Here is a 23,408-nt window from a genome sequence, read left to right as displayed (position 1 = left end):
CAAAATTGGTGGGAAAATAATATGAAACAAACTAGAGCTTCGGAGTCTTCTTGAACATATTATCTTTTTCTGTTGGGAATATCTTTTTTTGTATTTTTCCGAATTTTTAAGTAAATTTAATAATTACAACTGCATCGGTATACAAACTTCGGCTTCCTTTCTTGTTTCGTTTTTAAATTTCAGCACGCTATGTCCAATATTAGTATTTTGGCCGCTCTTCCATAAAAGCGGATCCACTGTGCAACGCGTTTGCGTATTTGGGTGTAATTACATAGTAATATAGTAATTACACATACACTTCCTTCTACCTATTCCAACAAATACAAAAGATATTTTTGTCTATAAGAGTAAAGATTACAAATTATAATTCAAATTTTTACTTGTACGGGAAGCTAGCTGAAGATAACGAAAATATTTTGTATGTAGGCATTCTACTGCTGCCTAATAAGATTTTTTGTCATCATGTGAGTGACAGCTCATTCTAACGCCCACAAAACCCAGTAGTTTCTGACGTAAACTTAGATTTTTTCAGTGTTTTACTTAATTATCTTTCGGTTTGCGAAGATAAGTTACAATCGAATCGATATTTTATAAGCTTGTTCGCTGACTTTTTGATAGTCGTAGCTTTCGACTATAGTTTTATCTAGCCTTTATAAGAACTCCTTCTTTTTGATATTTATCTTTTCTAGTTGAAGTCCTTCAGGGTCTAAATGCGCAATTGGAACAAATAGACATTCAGCAAATTTTAAGAGTTCTACGTAATACTCATTCAGTTTATATTAAACAGATTGATGAATTAATTTATGAATCTAAGCATGAAATGGAAGAGGCAATGTCAAATATTAAATTCTTGCATTTATTAATGCAACCATGCTCAGAATTGGACTTTTCTAGAGACCCAACGTTTGTGTCCCAGCTTATTCCTCGTATTATTCATCTGATACGATTTATTTGGTTAAACTCTGATCGATACAATCGTCGTGATCTAATTACTGGCATTTTTAGAGATTTAAGCAATCAGATTATTCGATTCTGCACTGAAATCGTAAATGTGGAAAAAATTCTATCGGGAAGTTCAAGATTTGGGATCAAAATGTGCAACATGTGCATTGATTGTTGCTTGACATATAAAGGAATGTATGATGTTATGTCAAAAAAACATTCTGCTATGAATATCCAAATTGGTTGGAGTCTTGACAATGCCATGATTTTTAATCACGTAGACGCATTTATGGAACGACTAAATGACCTTATTGATATATGTGAATCAATGATGGTTTTCGGAAGACTTGATGAAACAGAGAGTATACCGAAGCCACAGTTTGGGGGTACTAGTGGCACGGAATTTGAAACTACGGCCGAGAGTGTTGAAAATCAGTTTCTGTCCACCCTCACTGCTCTTTGTACTGATTTAAAGGAGTTAATATTAAATGTGCACAAAAACGAGTGGTACGAGGAAGTAATTAAATATCGTCGAACAATACAAAGTATGGAAGAAACTGTACAACGATTAATGTCAAACGTTTTTCAACATGTGTGTAATGCTGAAGAGGCTCTTGAGTCACTAAATGTAATGTTATTTTATTCATATCGCAGTACACTTCGAAAGACATTTCTGCGTCAGGTTTCAAATGTTTGGCTTCTCTTTTCAAATGAAATAGATAGTACTTCCCATATGCTAATGGACCGGAGTAGGGTACACGAATCATGGGTACCTTACTACGCCTCACGGGCTCTCGGATATCGAATTAATTTGGAACGGTTGTCGTGGCTTCGAAATAGGTTAAACTCTTCAGAATGGTTACCGTGTGTGTCCGAGGCCTCGGTAGTCTTAAAAAAATTTGAAAGTGTTCGCAGAGAATTCGACAAAGAAGTCAAAAAATCATTTGACGAGTGGCAGAAAAGCTGCTGCAGCTTGCTGTTGAACCAAAAATTAGATCGATCCCTTCTCATTAGAAGTAAAAAAAAGAGGGGTTTAATCGAATGTAATATTGACAGAACAATTTTAACCATATGTGAGCAGGCACAACACTTTGAGAGACTTGGATTTGGAGTGCCGGGACTGGTTCGAAAAATTTTTGAAAAATATGAAACATTACGTTTTGTTTACAATAGTGTGGTACAAGTTTGTCTAAACTACAACCATATATTATCAGCGCTTTCGGAACAGGAACGAAAGCTTTTTAGAGCTCTAATTCAAGCATGTGATCGTAAAATAGCTCCAGGAGTGTTCAAATTAACCTACGGCGGTGAGCTAAGCGATGCGTATATAGCAGATTGTGCAAAGCACACAAATAAACTGCAGGAAACAATGGATATTTATAAGCGGGCCAATCAAAACATTGCTCGTACATGCGAAAAGATTTGTGACACTCCAATGTTGAAATTTAATTTTTCGGGTGCTGTTACTATTTTGCTATTTGAGCAACATCTGTCAAATTATACTCGCCGAGTTTCAAATATTCTTCGTGGATTTTATAGCACTATTTTAGACCTTATTTTTGCAGTATTTAAAGAGTTTCAGGCAGTTATTGAAGATGTAAGTGTAAGCAGTCGTAGTTGTAGTAAAATAATATGTTTATTTAACTTATTAACTTATTTTCCATCAAATTATTAAATTATTAGTTATTAAGGACGAATTTAATGTCAAGCCAAGGGTTTTCTTGGTTTGGGAATTTTATAGGTGGTATAATTCATTTATTATTTATTACACAGGATTTTATTTGGTTGTCCAGGTCTTCCATACACATATAACAACACTTGTGAACAGTTTGACCAGCATTAGATCTTTTGATGAGTGATTTTATTGATATATTACACCAGTTTACAAAAGAAAATTGATGAAATACGCCTTTCAGGAAACCTTTGTTTTCCGGTAAGATACATCTCCCTGATTAAGAAAAGGGCACTTAAAATTTTTTCTATGGTACCAATTTTTTTTAAAGTGTAAAAAACGTTTTTCGCACTTTTTTATTTTCTAACTCGAGTTGTGATAAACCGAATTCGGTCATTAAGGACTCATTTTACAGGTAATAGAATGCCCTTTAACTTTCTTATACACATCATTAAGTTCCATTCATTAGTTCAAAAGCTACACTTCGTCAAAGTTGAAAAATTTGGAAAAAAATCAAAAACGCTGGCATAAATGGCTTCTTTAAAAATACACGCGTAAAAACCGAAATTAGTTTTATATTGTTTTCTTGAAGGCTGAACCATAACGGAGAATATGCGCCATAGATCACGACAATCCGTTGGTAAATCGATTTTTAACAGATTTTTAAACGTATATACCCAAGTTCAGTATTCGGGAGCAGCGGCCGTTAAACGTTATTTTAAATTTTCAGTGTTGGGGAACGTAAGAATTTGGTGCAAGTTGTTATGCATAACGTCAGTTTCCTTGCTAAAAATATATAAAAATGATTTCCTCGTAACTGCAATCGCATACTTTTTAGCTTGCCCACCGCTAATAGCAAGGAAACTGACGTTGAAGGAGAGCGAGAGAGTTTGGAGACCAAGGATGGAGATCGAGAGAGAGTGGTGACTTCGCGGGCAAGGCAAGAGTGCCGTGTGCAAAAGCGGGTAACGGGATTCCACCGGACTTTGGACTCTCCCGTGAACTATGGACCGGGAGAGGAAGTGCCACATCTCGGCGGTGGAGCGGCACACAGGCGTGCCACAAGCATCACGGGAATCAGCGGGATGGCAGCAGTGGGCGGAGCAGCGATTGGAAGCGGTACGGGAACGACAAGTGGGTCATCCAGGAGGCACGGACTTTGGACCCAGAGTGGAGAGATCCAGCGGGCCGTGCGCAAAAGGGAAATAACGGTTCCCGGAGGCCCTATGTAAGGCCGCAGAGCGCTGGCAGCTGGATCAGTCGATCACAAGGAGTCAAACCGTCAAGATCACTCAGATACCAAAGTGAACAATCAAACAACCAGATAATCTACAAAGGAGCAGCAGCAAGTCGAGTCGCCAGAGAAGCAGCGCCGTGGGAGCCTACAAGGAGCGAGATTGCTACGTCGAGACGTTCGGGATTGGGATACCAGGAATCTCCGAATTGAGACGCAGGTAGCTGAGATCCAGAGGGCATCACACGGCTAGGTCAAGGCGGTCGATTAACCCTGTCCACAAAGTCCTGGCGTTACGCCTGGAAAGAGTATAACAAGCCAGAAGGGAGAGCGGTCGATCGGTAAGGTCTCGAGTGGAATTGTCCAGGAGAGCCCTACGGATTCGACTTGCGAGGTCCCGGAGCAGCGTGCCCGAACCACGAGTATAACAAGCCAGAAGCGAGAGCGGTCGATCGGTACGGTCTCGAGTGGAATTATCCAGGAGAGCCCTACGGATTCGACTTGCGAGGTCCCGGAGCGGCGTGCCCGAACCCCGAGTACCAAAAGCCACACGGAAACGTCCCGGACAAAAAGCAAAAGGCTGAGGCTAGGGTGGAACGTTCGTTTACACTAGGCGTGGAAGCGAACTAAGGCGCGAGGCAGCTTCCTGGCGTTCCGCCTTGACTGTCCGCGCGGGCTGAGCAGAAACCCCAGTGGGACCATCCGGGACAGAGCAAGGGACAGGTGGCGGTGTGTCGAAAGGAGCGATCCTGGAGAGCGCAGCTTCTGTTCACCCTAGTCTGAGAACGGTGACGCTTCCCTAAGCCCGTACGGCCGATACCCCTCGCGATTCCGAGTCGTTACCAGCAGTCACCAAGTCACGCGTGAGAAGTGAACAGCGAGCGAGCGTCTTCAGGGAGCTGCGAGGATCTTCAGGGAACGGCGAGGATCTTCAGGGAGCTGCGAGTATCTTCAGGGAGCTACAGGACTGGAGCACCGAGTCATCAAGGCGAGAGGTCGTCGAGTCATACAGGACCGTCGGAAGCACCGAAGGTCACAAGCAACGAGTCAAGGCCAACCAAGCGACTAAGACACTTGTAATAATATACCCGCAATAAAACCCAATACGAACCCGTGAATTCTGTGCTTTCTCACTGGGCTACTGGGCGGTCACGTTAATATAAATTTGGTGGGACGAACACACAATATACTGAGCTAGCCGCACGAATCTCGTAGCGAACAGACCATAAAAAACAGTTCGTTACATCTGGCGCCCAACGTGATTGTCCCAGCAGTGAAAGCAATTTAAACAGAATGGGGAAGAAGTGGATCTACCGGCTTAAAAAGGAGGATTTCGCCAATGTCGCACAGAGGCTTAATGTCACCCTGGACGGCAGATTAGAGGACATGAGAAAAGCATTATCCGAGTATTACTCAGAAACGGATAATGACCCACAACTCGTTGACATCTGGGCCGATTTGGAAGCCACATACCACGACAAAGCCGGCCCCAGCATCACGTTAACAACCGCCGAAGGGGACAACTTAGTGGCAAGCCTGAGCGTTGACAACCTACAAAAGGAGGCAAACAGGAGAGAATCAAGCCAAGACAGGAAAACAACAGCGCTAATCTCGAGACCCAATCAATCAGACTATGCAAGGATCGCTAAACAGGTCCGCGAATGGTCGTTCAGGTTCGACGGGGCGGAAAAACCGTTCGAGCTCCTGGAGCTGGTGGAATGGTCCGCCAACACATACGGCTTGGGGTTAGACATGATTCCACGAGCGATGCCTGAATTGCTGAAGGGAAGGGCTTTGAAGTGGTTCATCGCCAACAACAAACAATGGAAAACCTGGGCGGAGTTCATGGATAGTTTCCACACATACTTTCTACCGAGAGACTTCTTCACCAGGCTGGCGGATCAGGTCAGGCAACGGAAGCAGGGCTTCAGCGAGTCGTTCAAAGACTACATGATCGACATGCAGACGATGGTGAGGCCACTTAATTACTCCGCTATAGAGACCCGAAGGATCATCAAGGAAAACTTCACCCCCAGTCTAAGGATCTTCCTAAGGGCATACAAAGTGTCGAACCTGGACACGCTGATGATATTAGCAGACGAGTATGAAGAACTCGAAAAGGAGCGGGAAGCGTTCGCGCAGGAAAACAAATTCTCTAAGAACAAGTCGGCATCGCCAGCGCAGGTAACATGCAGAAGATGCGAAGAGACAGGAATCCAGGAGACACGGGGAAACGACCAATGGTCGCCACCTAACCGAGTACCACGGCAGCAGGCAACAGGAGCACCACGCGGAGGCCAATGGACACCACCACAACAGCAACAGATGCAACCAGCAAACAATGTTTGGAGGCCACCAAGTACAACACAAAGGCCTCGTGAAACGACACACATCACAGACCCCCAGGAGGCCTGCCGAAAGTGCGGCGGTCATGGACACTGGGCGCGGGGATGTCGGCACCAACGCCTGTTGTTCTGCTGGGTGTGCGGGAGAGTAGGCGTCAGGAGCGTTGAATGCTGCCAGCAGGCGGGAAATGCCCAGCGATCTCAGCCGCAGAGAGGCGAGCGGGGGTCGCAAGATGCTACCTCTCCAAACTAACGGGAAAGCTGATCGAGGAGGAGCAGCAGTTGTCCGCAGCGGGGACGATTGGTGGGGCACATACAAGGCCACAATCGACACCGGAGCAACAGCAAGCTTTATAAGCAAAGAGCTGGCGGACGACCTGGCTGCCCTCGGAAAGATTACGAGGATACGACGGCAAGTTAGGTTGGCAGACGGAAGATGTGGCGGAATCGATGAGCAGCTGGAGGTGGAAATCGCGTTCGGGAACAAGCGACTGAGCATGAGCCTGCTGATACTACCAGGGGTAGTGGATTCATTGGTGTTGGGATGGAATTTTCTAACAATAGTCGGTACCGAAATTAAGTGCGCTGGACACGAAGTGATAATACCGGCCAGGAATCGTCACAAGGGATGGCTCGAGGAAAAGTTGTCGGTGGCAGTCGTACAACGGGCAAGCGAAGATGACGACACGACGAAATTCCTGGAGGCAGAGCTATCGACTTTCAGCAGCATGAAGGGAGCATCAAACATGGCAGAGCATCAGATCACGATGAAAGACGACAAACCAATAAAGCAGCGATACTATCCCAAGAATCCGAAAGTTCAAGGGGAGATCAATGCGAAGGTGGACGAGCTTCTCCAAATGGGATACATAGAACACTCAACAAGCCCATACAGTTCTCCCATCGTGATGGTTAGGAAAAAGACGGGCAAATTGAGACTGTGCGTCGACTTCAGGCAAATAAACGCCAAATCTGTAAAGGATGCCTACCCGATGCCCCGAATAAATTATATTCTCGACCAACTGAGGGAAGCACGGTACATCAGCAGCTTGGACCTAAAGGATGGGTACTGGCAAATCCCACTGAAAGCGGACAGCAGGCAGTTTACGGCGTTTACAGTGCCGGGGAAAGGTTTATTCCAATGGAAAGTAATGCCATTCGGACTTCATTCGGCGCCTGCGACCTTTCAACGGGTGCTGGACCGGGTGATCGGCCCCAAAATGTCGCCGCACGCATTTGCTTACCAGGACGACATCATAGTGATTGGGCGCTCGCTGGAAGAACACAAGGCCAACCTAAAGGAAGTGTTCCGACGACTAAAAGAGGCAAATCTGAGATTAAGCCCGGAGAAGTGTCAATTTTTCAAGAAAGAGCTGTTATATCTCGGTCATCGAGTGACTAGCGAAGGAATAGCCACGGATCCGGAAAAGGTAGCAGCCATCGCCGAACTAGAACCACCATCGACAGTAAGAGAGCTCCGACAGTACCTGGGCGTAGCATCATGGTACCGCCGGTTTGTACTTGACTTCGCAAAAATAGTCAAACCTCTCAACGATCTGCTACGCAAGGGCAATAAATGGGTGTGGACACAGGAACATCAGACGGCGTTCGAAGAGGTGAAGGCAAGACTCGTCGCAGACCCCGTACTGGCATGCCCGGACTTCGACAAACCATTCATCTTGCAAACTGACGCAAGCGACTACGGCATCGGGGCAATCTTGACCCAGGAAACTGAACGAGTCGAAAAGGTAATCTCTTACTCAAGCCGAACGCTCAACGGCGCTGAGAAGAATTACTCAACGACCGAGAAGGAGTGCTTGGCAATCGTCTGGGCAATCCGAAAGCTCAAGCCGTATCTGGAAGGTTACCACTTTAAAGTAGTAACCGACCACATGGCACTGAAGTGGCTCAACAGCATAGAGAGCCCTTCAGGGAGGATCGCCAGATGGGCCCTGGAGTTGCAGCAGTACGACTTCGAAATAGCGTACAGGAAAGGGCAACTCAACGTGGTGGCAGACGCTTTGTCAAGGCAGCCACTGCCGGAAACGCTTCGAGGGATCAAGGAGACGTCGGCGGCGGAAGTTTCTGCAGCATGCAGCTGGATTCTGGAAATGCGCGAAAAGATAAGGACCCAGCCGCAAAAGTATCCGGACTACGTGATGGAGGGTAACACCCTGTACAGGAATATACCTCATAGGGCGGGCAGCGAAGATGTTGCAACATGGAAGATGTGCGTCCCGAAAGCTCTACGGAAAACGGTGCTGAAGGAGAACCACGACTCACCGGCGGCTGGCCATGTAGGAAGCCGAAAGACAATAGCACGTCTGGCAGCCCGGTACTACTGGCCAGGAATGCACAGAGACGCCCGAGCCAACGTGCGAGTATGCGAGACATGCATGAGATTCAAGCCGAATCAGATGCAAATGGCTGGGAAAATGCTTACGCAGGTGCCAGAGGAACCATGGTCTACGGTATGTGCGGACTTCGTCGGACCCCTGCCGCGTTCGAAGCACGGCAACCAAATGCTGCTGGTATTGATAGACCGGTTCTCCAAGTGGACTGAGTTGGTGCCGCTGCGAAGCGCGACGGCCGAGTCCCTAAAGAAAGCTTTTAAAGAACGCATAATCGTGAGGTAGGGGTCCCCAAAATAGTCATAACGGACAACGGAGTCCAGTTTACCAGCAAAACTTTCAAGAGTTTCCTGGCCGAAATGGGAGCCAGGCAACAGTTCACAGCTCCATACACCCCACAGGAGAACCCGACTGAGAGAGCCAATAGGACGGTGAAAACAATGATTGCGCAGTTCGCAGGGAGAACCAAAGAGCAGTAAACACGAGCGTTTCAGAATCCACAGGTTACACACCGTCGTTCATTACCCAAGGCAGAGAACCAAGACTACCGAGCGCCCTATACGACAGAGAAACCGTAGGGACCGGACGACCGACAGAGACCCCGGAAGAGAATGCAAAGAAACTTAGGGAAATCTTCGAGATTGTAAGGCGGAACCTGGAGAAAGCATCCCAGGACCAGGCTAGGCATTATAACCTAAGGAGGAGGCAATGGACGCCAAAGGTGGGTGACGTCGTGTGGGCCAAGGAACACCACTTATCAAATCGGCCGAGGGGTTCGCAGCAAAATTGGACCCAAGATACGACAGACCTTACCAAGTCATAGGTTTTGCGTCACCAGTAATCTGCAAAATACGACACATAAACACAAAGAAAGAGCGGACCATCCACGTAAGCGAGCTGAAACAGCAACAAACGGAAAACACAAGCGAGCGGCTACAGCAAGCAGACACAACAGATGCAAAACAACATTAAAAGTCCAAGGATACCTCCAAGGATGCCCAAAGGATACTACGAAAGGAGTCCAAGGATACCTCCAAGGATGCCCAAGTGATACTACGAAAGGAGTCCAAGGATACCCCCAATGGTCGCCACCTAACCGAGTACCACGGCAGCAGGCAACAGGAGCACCACGCGGAGGCCAATGGACACCACCACAACAGCAACAGATGCAACCAGCAAACAATGTTTGGAGGCCACCAAGTACAACACAAAGGCCTCGTGAAACGACACACATCACAGACCCCCAGGAGGCCTGCCGAAAGTGCGGCGGTCATGGACACTGGGCGCGGGGATGTCGGCACCAACGCCTGTTGTTCTGCTGGGTGTGCGGGAGAGTAGGCGTCAGGAGCGTTGAATGCTGCCAGCAGGCGGGAAATGCCCAGCGATCTCAGCCGCAGAGAGGCGAGCGGGGGTCGCAAGATGCTACCTCTCCAAACTAACGGGAAAGCTGATCGAGGAGGAGCAGCAGTTGTCCGCAGCGGGGACGATTGGTGGGGCACATACAAGGCCACAATCGACACCGGGGCAACAGCAAGCTTTATAAGCAAAGAGCTGGCGGACGACCTGGCTGCCCTCGGAAAGATTACGAGGATACGACGGCAAGTTAGGTTGGCAGACGGAAGATGTGGCGGAATCGATGAGCAGCTGGAGGTGGAAATCGCGTTCGGGAACAAGCGACTGAGCATGAGCCTGCTGATACTACCAGGGGTAGTGGATTCATTGGTGTTGGGATGGAATTTTCTAACAATAGTCGGTACCGAAATTAAGTGCGCTGGACACGAAGTGATAATACCGGCCAGGAATCGTCACAAGGGATGGCTCGAGGAAAAGTTGTCGGTGGCAGTCGTACAACGGGCAAGCGAAGATGACGACACGACGAAATTCCTGGAGGCAGAGCTATCGACTTAAAGCAGCATGAAGGGAGCATCAAACATGGCAGAGCATCAGATCACGATGAAAGACGACAAACCAATAAAGCAGCGATACTATCCCAAGAATCCGAAAGTTCAAGGGGAGATCAATGCGAAGGTGGACGAGCTTCTCCAAATGGGATACATAGAACACTCAACAAGCCCATACAGTTCTCCCATCGTGATGGTTAGGAAAAAGACGGGCAAATTGAGACTGTGCGTCGACTTCAGGCAAATAAACGCCAAATCTGTAAAGGATGCCTACCCGATGCCCCGAATAAATTATATTCTCGACCAACTGAGGGAAGCACGGTACATCAGCAGCTTGGACCTAAAGGATGGGTACTGGCAAATCCCACTGAAAGCGGACAGCAGGCAGTTTACGGCGTTTACAGTGCCGGGGAAAGGTTTATTCCAATGGAAAGTAATGCCATTCGGACTTCATTCGGCGCCTGCGACCTTTCAACGGGTGCTGGACCGGGTGATCGGCCCCAAAATGTCGCCGCACGCATTTGCTTACCAGGACGACATCATAGTGATCGGGCGCTCGCTGGAAGAACACAAGGCCAACCTAAAGGAAGTGTTCCGACGACTAAAAGAGGCAAATCTGAGATTAAGCCCGGAGAAGTGTCAATTTTTCAAGAAAGAGCTGTTATATCTCGGTCATCGAGTGACTAGCGAAGGAATATCCACGGATCCGGAAAAGGTAGCAGCCATCGCCGAACTAGAACCACCATCGACAGTAAGAGAGCTCCGACAGTACCTGGGCGTAGCATCATGGTACCGCCGGTTTGTACTTGACTTCGCAAAAATAGTCAAACCTCTCAACGATCTGCTACGCAAGGGCAATAAATGGGTGTGGACACAGGAACATCAGACGGCGTTCGAAGAGGTGAAGGCAAGACTCGTCGCAGACCCCGTACTGGCATGCCCGGACTTCGACAAACCATTCATCTTGCAAACTGACGCAAGCGACTACGGCATCGGGGCAATCTTGACCCAGGAAACTGAACGAGTCGAAAAGGTAATCTCTTACTCAAGACGAACGCTCAACGGCGCTGAGAAGAATTACTCAACGACCGAGAAGGAGTGCTTGGCAATCGTCTGGGCAATCCGAAAGCTCAAGCCGTATCTGGAAGGTTACCACTTTAAAGTAGTAACCGACCACATGGCACTGAAGTGGCTCAACAGCATAGAGAGCCCTTCAGGGAGGATCGCCAGATGGGCCCTGGAGTTGCAGCAGTACGACTTCGAAATAGCGTACAGGAAAGGGCAACTCAACGTGGTGGCAGACGCTTTGTCAAGGCAGCCACTGCCGGAAACGCTTCGAGGGATCAAGGAGACGTCGGCGGCGGAAGTTTCTGCAGCATGCAGCTGGATTCTGGAAATGCGCGAAAAGATAAGGACCCAGCCGCAAAAGTATCCGGACTACGTGATGGAGGGTAACACCCTGTACAGGAATATACCTCATAGGGCGGGCAGCGAAGATGTTGCAACATGGAAGATGTGCGTCCCGAAAGCTCTACGGAAAACGGTGCTGAAGGAGAACCACGACTCACCGGCGGCTGGCCATGTAGGAAGCCGAAAGACAATAGCACGTCTGGCAGCCCGGTACTACTGGCCAGGAATGCACAGAGACGCCCGAGCCAACGTGCGAGTATGCGAGACATGCATGAGATTCAAGCCGAATCAGATGCAAATGGCTGGGAAAATGCTTACGCAGGTGCCAGAGGAACCATGGTCTACGGTATGTGCGGACTTCGTCGGACCCCTGCCGCGTTCGAAGCACGGCAACCAAATGCTGCTGGTATTGATAGACCGGTTCTCCAAGTGGACTGAGTTGGTGCCGCTGCGAAGCGCGACGGCCGAGTCCCTAAAGAAAGCTTTTAAAGAACGCATAATCGTGAGGTAGGGGTCCCCAAAATAGTCATAACGGACAACGGAGTCCAGTTTACCAGCAAAACTTTCAAGAGTTTCCTGGCCGAAATGGGAGCCAGGCAACAGTTCACAGCTCCATACACCCCACAGGAGAACCCGACTGAGAGAGCCAATAGGACGGTGAAAACAATGATTGCGCAGTTCGCAGGGAGAACCAAAGAGCAGTAAACACGAGCGTTTCAGAATCCACAGGTTACACACCGTCGTTCATTACCCAAGGCAGAGAACCAAGACTACCGAGCGCCCTATACGACAGAGAAACCGTAGGGACCGGACGACCGACAGAGACCCCGGAAGAGAATGCAAAGAAACTTAGGGAAATCTTCGAGATTGTAAGGCGGAACCTGGAGAAAGCATCCCAGGACCAGGCTAGGCATTATAACCTAAGGAGGAGGCAATGGACGCCAAAGGTGGGTGACGTCGTGTGGGCCAAGGAACACCACTTATCAAATCGGCCGAGGGGTTCGCAGCAAAATTGGACCCAAGATACGACAGACCTTACCAAGTCATAGGTTTTGCGTCACCAGTAATCTGCAAAATACGACACATAAACACAAAGAAAGAGCGGACCATCCACGTAAGCGAGCTGAAACAGCAACAAACGGAAAACACAAGCGAGCGGCTACAGCAAGCAGACACAACAGATGCAAAACAACATTAAAAGTCCAAGGATACCTCCAAGGATGCCCAAAGGATACTACGAAAGGAGTCCAAGGATACCTCCAAGGATGCCCAAAGGATACTACGAAAGGAGTCCAAGGATACCCCCAAGGATGCCCAAAGGATACTACGAAAGGAGTCCAAGAATACCCCCAAGGATGCCCAAAGGATACTACGAAAGGAGTCCAAGGATACCTCCAAGGATGCCCAAAGGATACTACGAAAGGAGTCCAAGGATACCTCCAAGGATGACCAAAGGATACTACGAAAGGAGTCCAAGGATACCCCCAAGGATGCCCAAAGGATACTACGAAAGGAGTCCAAGGATACCTCCAAGGATGCCCAAAGGATACTACGAAAGGAGTCCAAGGATACCTCCAAGGATGACCAAAGGATACTACGAAAGGATCCCAAGGATACCTCCAAGGATGCCCAAAGGATACTACGAAAGGAGTCAAAGGATACGTCCAAGGATTCCCAAAGGGTACTACGGAAAGAGTCCAAGGATACCTGCAAGGATTACTACGAACAAATTCCAAGGATACCTCCAAGGATTCGAAAGCGATACTACAAACCGACTCCAAGGATACTACAGGGCATCTACAAAGGCGCAATGAAACACATAAAGGACATCAGAAGAACGTTATGAACACAAAGGGAGCGAACCAGAGCGTCTAAGGTCTCGATTGGGACTGATCGGAGGAAAGGAAAAAACACGCATCAAAAGTCTGCCGAAGGAAGGGGGAAGACGGCACAGAGCAGAGAGCTGTACCGTAGATCTGGGTACTAAGAAGGAGAGGCCGATGGAAATAGCGGGATTGAGCAAAGAGGAAGGCTCGGAACCGAGGTGTAGTTAAAAGGAGCCCAGGCTCCTGCTGAACAATCAAAATCGACGAGCATCATGAGCACACGTGTAACGAGGAGCGAAGCGCGCAAGATGATGGCTGCCCACCAGCCGTCCGGAGGATCTAGCCCGGGGCAAGGATGGTCGGCAGCCCGGCCTACCCGAACCTCGCGGCGGATCTCCGGGCGGGGCGTCCCCGAGCCGGTTATCAGCTCCGACAGCGACGTCGAGTTGGTGGAGGACCCGCGGGTGGAGCAACGGCGATGGCGGCTTCGCAGAGCGGTCAACCGGGCCGACGGACGCATCCCGACTGGCGCGGCGGAGGTGGAGTGGGCCAGCGAAGAGCCGCCCCAGGACCAGCTAACTCCCAGTAGCCATGCCGAGGCTGTGGTAGCGGCTACGTGGGAGTTTCGACGAAAGTGCGAGGCGCGAAGGCGGAGCGAGGAGCGGCGGTTAAAGGAGATGGAGGAGTCGCCGGAGTGGCAGGCCCAACTGCGGATGGCCGAGGAGGAGGAGCAGCAGCTGTGGGAAAACCCGGGGTACCCACCCACGCCGAGGTATGCGCCCGAGCGTCCTCACCTCCGCGGTGGCTGCCCGAAATCCCGCCCACACCGCGGTACGAGGGGTCACCACAGTGGACGCCAGCACGACCGCCCACGCCGAGGTTCGAGCAGCCACCACCGCGAGCAGCCACCACCGCAGCAGCAGCCACCACAGCAGCAGCAGCCATCACCGCAGCAGCAGCCACCACCGCAGCAGCAGCCATCACCGCAGCAGCAGCCACCACCGCAGCAGCAGCCATCACCGCAGCAGCAGCCACCACAGCAGCAGCAGCCATCACCGCAGCAGCAGCCACCACCGCAGCAGCAGCCATCACCGCAGCAGCAGCCACCACCGCAGCAGCAGCCACCATCGCAGCAGCAGCCATCACCGCAGCAGCAGCCACCACCGCAGCAGCAGCCATCACCGCAGCAGCAGCCACCACCGCAGCAGCAACACATCCGGACGGACAAACCGGCGGCCCAAGTGAGCCACAGCACCCGGACGTTCGTGGCCGAAGGAGTAAGGTGGCGACAGCAGACGGTTGTCTGGACCTGGCCGGAGGGACCCGTAGAGGAGACGGCAGCGCCCCGAATCTGGGAGGAAAGTGGTCCCCGGGTGAGCCCGCTGGATCCCAGGACCCGTGGCAGACCGGAGCAGTGGGCGCCACCGACGCCGAGCACCGGACCCACAACGCCAAGGACAGGGCCATCGACGCCAATGTCTACCGGGAGCGCGACACTAACCGCGGAGCCTCTGGAGCGAGGACCCTGGTTGTGGCCTAAGCCCGTGGAAAACGGCCGTCCTCCGCTCAAGAGGCAGCACTCGGCGCCCGAAGTATCCGAGGTGGTGGCACGGCCGAAATTGTCGCGGACGGTGTCGGCGCCGGAGGGCCAGCGATGGCGAGAGATCGCGGAGCATGATTGGCCCGAAGGGATCGCGGAGGCACCGGTGGTAGAGGAGGCTCGCATCCTGGGCGGCAGGCGCAGCGTGCGCGTATGGCGAGAGGGGCGCGCGTTCCGCGTCCGGTTCGGGCTGGCGGGCACGAGAGTGTTCGAGGAGCGGCAATAAAATTTGAATAAAACGAAAAACAGAGTTTGAACAACCGGCATAGAACGGGAAACGCGGTGAAAACAGGGGCCAGAAGTAAGGGGCATACATGGCAGCTCCAGCATCCTGAAATCAATATTAGGTTAATACAGGAAGCAGCCAAGCGACACCAAAATACTTACCTGCAGCGAAGCAAATGCGAAGACCTCTCCGCACCAGCTTTCGAGTGTTGCCAGCGTAAAGCCAGGCTCAGCCGGCTGAGGACGATTGAAGGGCGAGAGAGAGAGACGAGAGGCGAGAGAGGTCGTGTGGAGAGAGAAAGGGTGAAATAGAAAGGAGTGAGGAAATGCGAAAACTTACCTAGAAAGTTGCAAAATCACCATGAGCCAGGGAAGGGGGCGCCTCGATAGGCGATCGATTGGCACTAGATGAAAGTGCGATCGATGGGTACACGTCAAATGGTAATATCGGCCAAAGGTGGAAATATCGCAACGAGCAGGTGGCAACGCCGCACCGTCGATATCGATATCGCACATCGATCACACCCGAATGGTGTGACCAGGCGGAGGAAGCTAATAAAAGGAGTAGAACGCAGCGATGAGCAGCGAGGTGGGGATCGATAGCACACGAGTATCGATGTCCCAGTGGAGTCAGGAAAGATATCGGCGCGGGAGATTCAAGTTGCTACGAGTTGACCAGCGCTGTAGAAACTCAACGGAGTTAAGAGCGTCGTGGGAGCATCGAGGGAGCAACGAGGGAGCGCCGCGGGAATCACAAGGACTCGAAGGCTAGGATAAACAAGAAAACGCCGGAGAGTAGGAACGAGTTTAAAATGTTTCCCGAAGTAAGGGGGGAATGTGAGGAGTTGAATAACTCCCCACAAATAGAAACAGCAGCAGATGGACGGCCGCTTGCCAGATACGCGGCGTAGTAACGAGAGCGAGAGAGTTTGGAGACCAACGAAGGAGAGCGAGAGAGTTTGGGGACCAACGAAGGAGAGCGAGAGTGTTTGGAGACCAATGAAGGAGAGCGAGAGAGTTTGGAGACCAAGGATGGAGATCGAGAGAGAGTGGAGACTTCGCGGGCAAGGGAAGAGTGCCGTGTGCAAAAGCGGGTAACGGGACTCCACCGGACTTTGGACTCTCCCGTGAACTTTGGACCGGGAGAGGAAGTGCCACATCTCGGCGGTGGAGCGGCGCACAGGCGTGCCGCAAGCATCACGGGAATCAGCGGGATGGCAGCAGTGGGCGGAGCATCGATTGGAAGCGGTACGGGAACGACAAGTGGGTTATCCAGCGGGCCGTGCGCAAAAGGGAAATAACGGTTCCCGGAGGCCCTATATAAGGCCGCAGAGCGCTGGCAGCTGGATCAGTCGATCACAAGGAGTCAAACCGTCAAGATCACTCAGATACCAAAGTGAACAATCAAACAACCAGATAATCTACAAAGGAGCAGCAGCAAGTCGAGTCGCCAGAGAAGCAGCGCCGTGGGAGCCTACAAGGAATCTCCGAATTGAGACGCAGGTAGCTGAGATCCAGAGGGCATATCACGGCTAGGTCAAGGCGGTCGATTAACCCTGTCCACAAAGTCCTGGCGTTACTCCTGGAAAGAGTATAACAAGCCAGAAGGGAGAGCGGTCGATCGGTAAGGTCTCGAGTGGAATTGTCCAGGAGAGCCCTACGGATTCGACTTGCGAGGTCCCGGAGCAGCGCGCCCGAACCACGAGTATAACAAGCCAGAAGGGAGAGCGGTCGATCGGTACGGTCTCGAGTGGAATTATCCAGGAGAGCCCTACGGATTCGACTTGCGAGGTCCCGGAGCGGCGTGCCCGAACCCCGAGTACCAAAAGCCACACGGAAACGTCCCGGACAAAAAGCAAAAGGGTGAGGCTAGGGTGGAACGTTCGTTTACACTAGGCGTGGAAGCGAAGTAAGGCGCGAGGCAGCTTCCTGGCGTTCCGCCTTGACTGTCCGCGCGGGCTGAGCAGAAACCCCAGTGGGACCATCCGGGACAGAGCAAGGGACAGGTGGCGGTGTGTCGAAAGGAGCGATCCTGGAGAGCGCAGCTTCTGTTCACCCTAGTCTGAGAACGGTGACGCTTCCCTAAGCCCGTACGGACGATACCCCTCGCGATTCCGAGTCGTTACCAGCAGTCACCAAGTCACGCGTGAGAAGTGAACAGCGAGCGAGCGTCTTCAAGGAGCTGGGCGAGGATCTTCAGGGAGCTGCGAGTATCTTCAGGAAGCTACAGGACTTGAGCACCGAGTCATCAAGGCGAGAGGTCGTCGAGTCATACAGGACCGTCGGAAGCACCGAAGGTCACAAGCAACGAGTCAAGGCCAACCAAGCGACTAAGACAATTGTAATAATATACCCGCAATAAAACCCAATACGAACCCGTGAATTCTGTGCTTTCTCACTGGGCTACTGGGCGGTCACGTTAATATAAATTTGGTGGGACGAACACACAATATACTGAGCTAGCCGCACGAATCTCGTAGCGAACAGACCATAAAAAACAGTTCGTTACATCTGGCGCCCAACGTGATTGTCCCAGCAGTGAAAGCAATTTAAACAGAATGGGGAAGAAGTGGATCTACCGGCTTAAAAAGGAGGATTTCGCCAATGTCGCACAGAGGCTTAATGTCACCCTGGACGGCAGATTAGAGGACATGAGAAAAGCATTATCCGAGTATTACTCAGAAACGGATAATGACCCACAACTCGTTGACATCTGGGCCGATTTGGAAGCCACATACCACGACAAAGCCGGCCCCAGCATCACGTTAACAACCGCCGAAGGGGACAACTTAGTGGCAAGCCTGAGCGTTGACAACCTACAAAAGGAGGCAAACAGGAGAGAATCAAGCCAAGACAGGAAAACAACAGCGCTAATCTCGAGACCCAATCAATCAGACTATGCAAGGATCGCTAAACAGGTCCGCGAATGGTCGTTCAGGTTCGACGGGGCGGAAAAACCGTTCGAGCTCCTGGAGCTGGTGGAATGGTCCGCCAACACATACGGCTTGGAGTTAGACATGATTCCACGAGCGATGCCTGAATTGCTGAAGGGAAGGGCTTTGAAGTGGTTCATCGCCAACAACAAACAATGGAAAACCTGGGCGGAGTTCATGGATAGTTTCCACACATACTTTCTACCGAGAGACTTCTTCACCAGGCTGGCGGATCAGGTCAGGCAACGGAAGCAGGGCTTCAGCGAGTCGTTCAAAGACTACATGATCGACATGCAGACGATGGTGAGGCCACTTAATTACTCCGCTATAGAGACCCGAAGGATCATCAAGGAAAACTGCACCCCCAGTCTAAGGATCTTCCTAAGGGCATACAAAGTGTCGGACCTGGACACGCTGATGATATTAGCAGACGAGTATGAAGAACTCGAAAAGGAGCGGGAAGCGTTCGCGCAGGAAAACAAATTCTCTAAGAACAAGTCGGCATCGCCAGCGCAGGTAACATGCAGAAGATGCGAAGAGACAGGAATCCAGGAGACACGGGGAAACGACCAATGGTCGCCACCTAACCGAGTACCACGGCAGCAGGCAACAGGAGCACCACGCGGAGGCCAATGGACACCACCACAACAGCAACAGATGCAACCAGCAAACAATGTTTGGAGGCCACCAAGTACAACACAAAGGCCTCGTGAAACGACACACATCACAGACCCCCAGGAGGCCGTGAATTCTGTGCTTTCTCACTGGGCTACTGGGCGGTCACGTTAATATAAATTTGGTGGGACGAACACACAATATACTGAGCTAGCCGCACGAATCTCGTATCGAACAGACCATAAAAAACAGTTCGTTACACTAGATGTGGGTTCATATTTCTTAGAGAAAGTGCATAATGTGTGTATGCGAATTAATAGATTCACTCGTGAATTGTTTAAAAAAGTTTATTTTTTTTTATTTACTAAGTTATAGATTCACAACATTTCCTTAGTATCGACTTTTATTCAACGGTTCACAATTATTTTCTTATTCAACCGATCTTCTCGGATGCAAAAACGGACTGCTGGCCAAGGGCCGCTTATCTGATAAACAAACCTCGGTTTAAGATAATTGGGGAACTCATTAAGAGTTGGACAAGGGTTGGACTCAAGAGAGTCGGGAAATCGGATGATCTAATTCTCTGCTCAGTTGCCAAACGGATTACGCTGCAGTTTTGGGGCTCGTCGGGTGTTGACCGGATGCTTGTGTTTACATTAGCTGGACCCAGCTTAGTTTATGTTAGGAGGACTGCGGCGCAATTGAATCTTAATAATTAATAATAATAATAATAATAATTGAGATTCTGTGGGAACGCTGAGTAAGGGCGATCCCAGCTAAGAATTGTTTATAAGAAATTGTTTACGACTTGGGTAAGGCGGATGGGTGCTCGAGCTGGAAAGCGTTCTCAGCTAAGAATTGTATATGCAGAGTTTGTTTATAAATTGGGTAAAGAGGCTGGGATTATGAGCTGGATAACTTGCATGTGTGGAAGTATGGACATGTATATCCCCCCACCTTTGAATTTGGCCTGCCCTCAGGGCGATAAATTTGGATATAATGAAATGTTTTCTTGTAAGTTGAAGCTATGTTGATTGTTTATAGTTTCAGCATTTTTCGGTATGTCTTGCTTTGGTTTTTCATGTTTATACCTGTTACTCATAGAGTAAAAGGGTATACTAGATTCCTCGGAAAGTATGTAACAGGCAGAAGGAAGCGTTTCCGACCTCATAAAGTACATATATTCTTGATCAGGATCACTAGCCGAGTCCATCTAGCCATGTCTGTCTGTCCGTATGAACGCTGAGATCTCGGAAACTATAGGAAACTATGCTGATTCCTGAGATTCCTCCGCAGCGCAAGTTTGTTTCTGCAGAGTGCCACTCCCACTCTAACGCCCACAAACCGCCAAAACTGTGGCTCCTACAGTTTTGGTGCTAGAATAAAAATTTGAACTGAAATGTATTGTTGTCGTCAATACCTATTGACTGACCTAAAACAAGTTTGCCACGCCCACTTTAACGCCCACAAACCTCAAAAAATCGTAAATATGAACGTGAATATCTCGGAAACTATCAAAGATAGAGAATCGGGATCTCAGATTTAGATTCCGTAGCCTTGTACGCAGCGCAAGTTTGTTACGCGAATATGCCACGACCACTCTAGCGCCCACAAACCGCCCAAACCGGTGGCGCCCACAATTTGTATGCTAGAAAAAAATGTTAACTAAAATGTATTAGTGTAGTATGCACATATATTGAATATCTACTGTACCAAGAGTACTAGAAGCAAACACACTATAACATTTTGTTGCAGTGTTTACATAAACGAAGGCCCGGTCAAAAACCTAAGTGGCCGAAACCTGAGTCGATCGGCGCGCTCACAGAAAGTGCAAGTGTCAGCATTCTGTTACACAGCCGGCCGCTCAACCAAACTCAAGTACATGCATATACCCTCACGCTCCAGCTAAAGAGAGCATAATTAAATGCACATGATATATATAAGATATACATAGCCGTCTTTCTGCCGTCCTTTTCTTTGGGAATCTGCTTTGGAAGTGGAGGTGTTATCTTTGTATCATTATTAATTGTCTTTATCACAGAGTGAGCTGGAGTTTTTTTATTTACAAGACCTGCATTAAGAAATTCAAGTTCTTATAATTTTTGGGCTTTTGCCCAGGGGGGTGGTGTTTGGTGTATTAATAATAGCCACTTAAGGTGTGCTATTCCTTTATTTATTTGGCTCTTTACGCCCCCACGTTTTGCCATAACTCCATCTCTACTCACTCAGATTTTTATCTGTCCAAATTTTAGTCCAAATTGCAGTTCCTTCTATTCCATCATCATCTTATCGTTGAAATCCAGATTGCTGTCTCGATGAGCTTCTTCCGAGACGAATGTTGTAAAGTGGTCGCGGTTGCGAGTAGACCTGTCGACGGCGGGAGTTCCACCAAGTCACGGTCGCCGTGTAATATGTTGTCCATATTATTTGTGTACGCCAACCTTTTTGTTCTCTTTATTGAATAACTCTTAACTCTATTACAATTCTAAGTTTTGGTATCGATTAACCCCACGTGGTTCTATCATTCATATAAAATTTTGTTTCAAATTTGCCTTTACTTTTATGTATCCTTTCCCCGTGTCTACTGGGTGCCTGTCTCTTCGCACCCTCTGCACTTTACCTGCCTCGGTGATGCCGACTTGGTCTTCGAGAATTTGTTTTCTTTCGCGAACGCTTCCCGTTCCTTTTAGAGTTCTCCGTACACATCTGCTAATATCATCAGCGTGTCCAGGTCCGACACTTTGTACGCCCTTAGAAAGATCGTTAGACTTGGGGTTTTCCTTGATGATCCTTAGGGTATCTTTATCAGAATAATTCAGTGGCCTCTTTTGAACGGTGCGCTGAAGCCCTGCTTCCGTTGCCTGACTTGATCTAGCCTGGTAATGAAGTCTCTCGGCAGAAAGTATGTGTGGAAGCTATCTATGAACACCGCCCAGGTTTTCCATTGTTTGCTGTTATCGATGAACCTTTTCAAAGCCCTTCCCTTCCAAGCCGTATGTGGTGGTGGACCGTTCCACCTGCTCCAGTAACTCGAACGGTTTTTCCGCCCCGTCGAACCTGAACGACCATTCGCGGATCTGTTTACTGTTTACCTGTTTACATTAAGTATCTGTGCGACATTAGCAAAGTCCTTCTTTTTAAGTTGCTTTCACTGCTGGGACAATTACGTTGGGTGCCAGATGTAACGAACTGATTTTTGTAGTCTGCTCGCTTTAGATTCGTGCGGCTAGCTCAGTAGATTGTTGTTCGTCCCACCAAATTTATATAAACGAGACCGCCCAGTAGCTCAATGAGAAAGCACAGAATTCACGGGTTCGTAGTGGGTTTATTGCGAGTATATTATTAAAAATGACTTGGTAGCTTGGTTGCCCTTGATATCGCCACTTGTGGCCTTTGGTACTTCCGTCGGTTCTGGTTGTCTCGACGACCTTTCGCCTCGTTGACTCGGTGCTCCAGTCTTGAAGCTCCCTAAAGATGCTCGCTCGCTGCTCGTCCCTGACGCGTTGACTCGGTGACTGCCTTTGACGACTCGGACTCTCATGGTGGATCAGCCGTGCGGGCTTAATGGCGCGTCACCGTTCCCAGACTAGGGTGAAAAGATGCTGCGCTCTCCAGGATCACTCCTTTCTACACACCGCCTACTGTCCCTTGCTCTGTCCTGGATGGTCCACTTTGGTTTCTGCTCAGCCCGCGAGGACAGTCAAGGCTAAACACCAGGAAGCTGCCTCGCGCTTTACTTCGCTTCTACGCCTAGTGTAAACGAACGTTCCTCCCTAGCCTCACCCTTCTTCTTATTGTCCGGGACGTTTCCGCGTGGCTGTGGTGACTTGAATGTGTGTTGAATGTGCCAAACTCCATGATAAGTTTAATCTTATGGATTGTACAGTTCTTCATCGTTGCCTTGACGGCATGTGTTTTTCTGTACTGGGTGGCCAAAACTGAGAACATTCCGTAATTTATGTAGGCAATGAGTGTTGAGGCTAATTTTAAGAATTCAGTTGGTGTGATAGCCATTTCTTCTTGTTCCGGTAATGTTATTACCGCAAGAATTATTAGATCGTGTTGATCTTTTTCTTTTATAACAATTCCTTCACTTGATTCGAAATCTTCGTCTTTCTTTGAATCTGGTTCTAACTTTTGCTCCTCACTAGTATCTATATTCAAAGTGGTATTTAAGATTTTCGGTATCGATATATCTAAATTATACCTTCATTTGTTAGTTATTAAGTTTAAACGTAAATTTATCCATAAGTTTAATTTCCGAGAATACTTTGCAATTTCTCACAGTAGACAGTAATATTGCCTTCTGAGTGCTGTTGCAATGGATAATGGGTGAAAAAGGTAAGTTGTACCT

General features: G+C 49.3%; 1 long non-coding RNA gene across 1 annotated transcript in view; it reads left to right on the top strand.

The window, feature by feature from the left end:
• Positions 1 to 695: 695 nt before the first annotated feature.
• The window catches only part of LOC139353634 (uncharacterized), a 157,199-nt gene continuing 134,486 nt past the window's right edge, over positions 696 to 23,408 (top strand). The window contains exon 1 of the long non-coding RNA XR_011604856.1: positions 696 to 2,539. This is a non-coding gene — a long non-coding RNA (uncharacterized lncRNA). The remainder of the gene's footprint in view (positions 2,540 to 23,408) is intronic.

Source organism: Drosophila suzukii, chromosome Y (assembly GCF_043229965.1).
Source record: "Drosophila suzukii chromosome Y, CBGP_Dsuzu_IsoJpt1.0, whole genome shotgun sequence".
Taxonomy (NCBI): Eukaryota; Metazoa; Arthropoda; class Insecta; order Diptera; family Drosophilidae; genus Drosophila; species Drosophila suzukii.
Note: the sequence above shows the minus strand (reverse complement) of the source record. Positions and strands in the feature narration are given on the sequence as shown.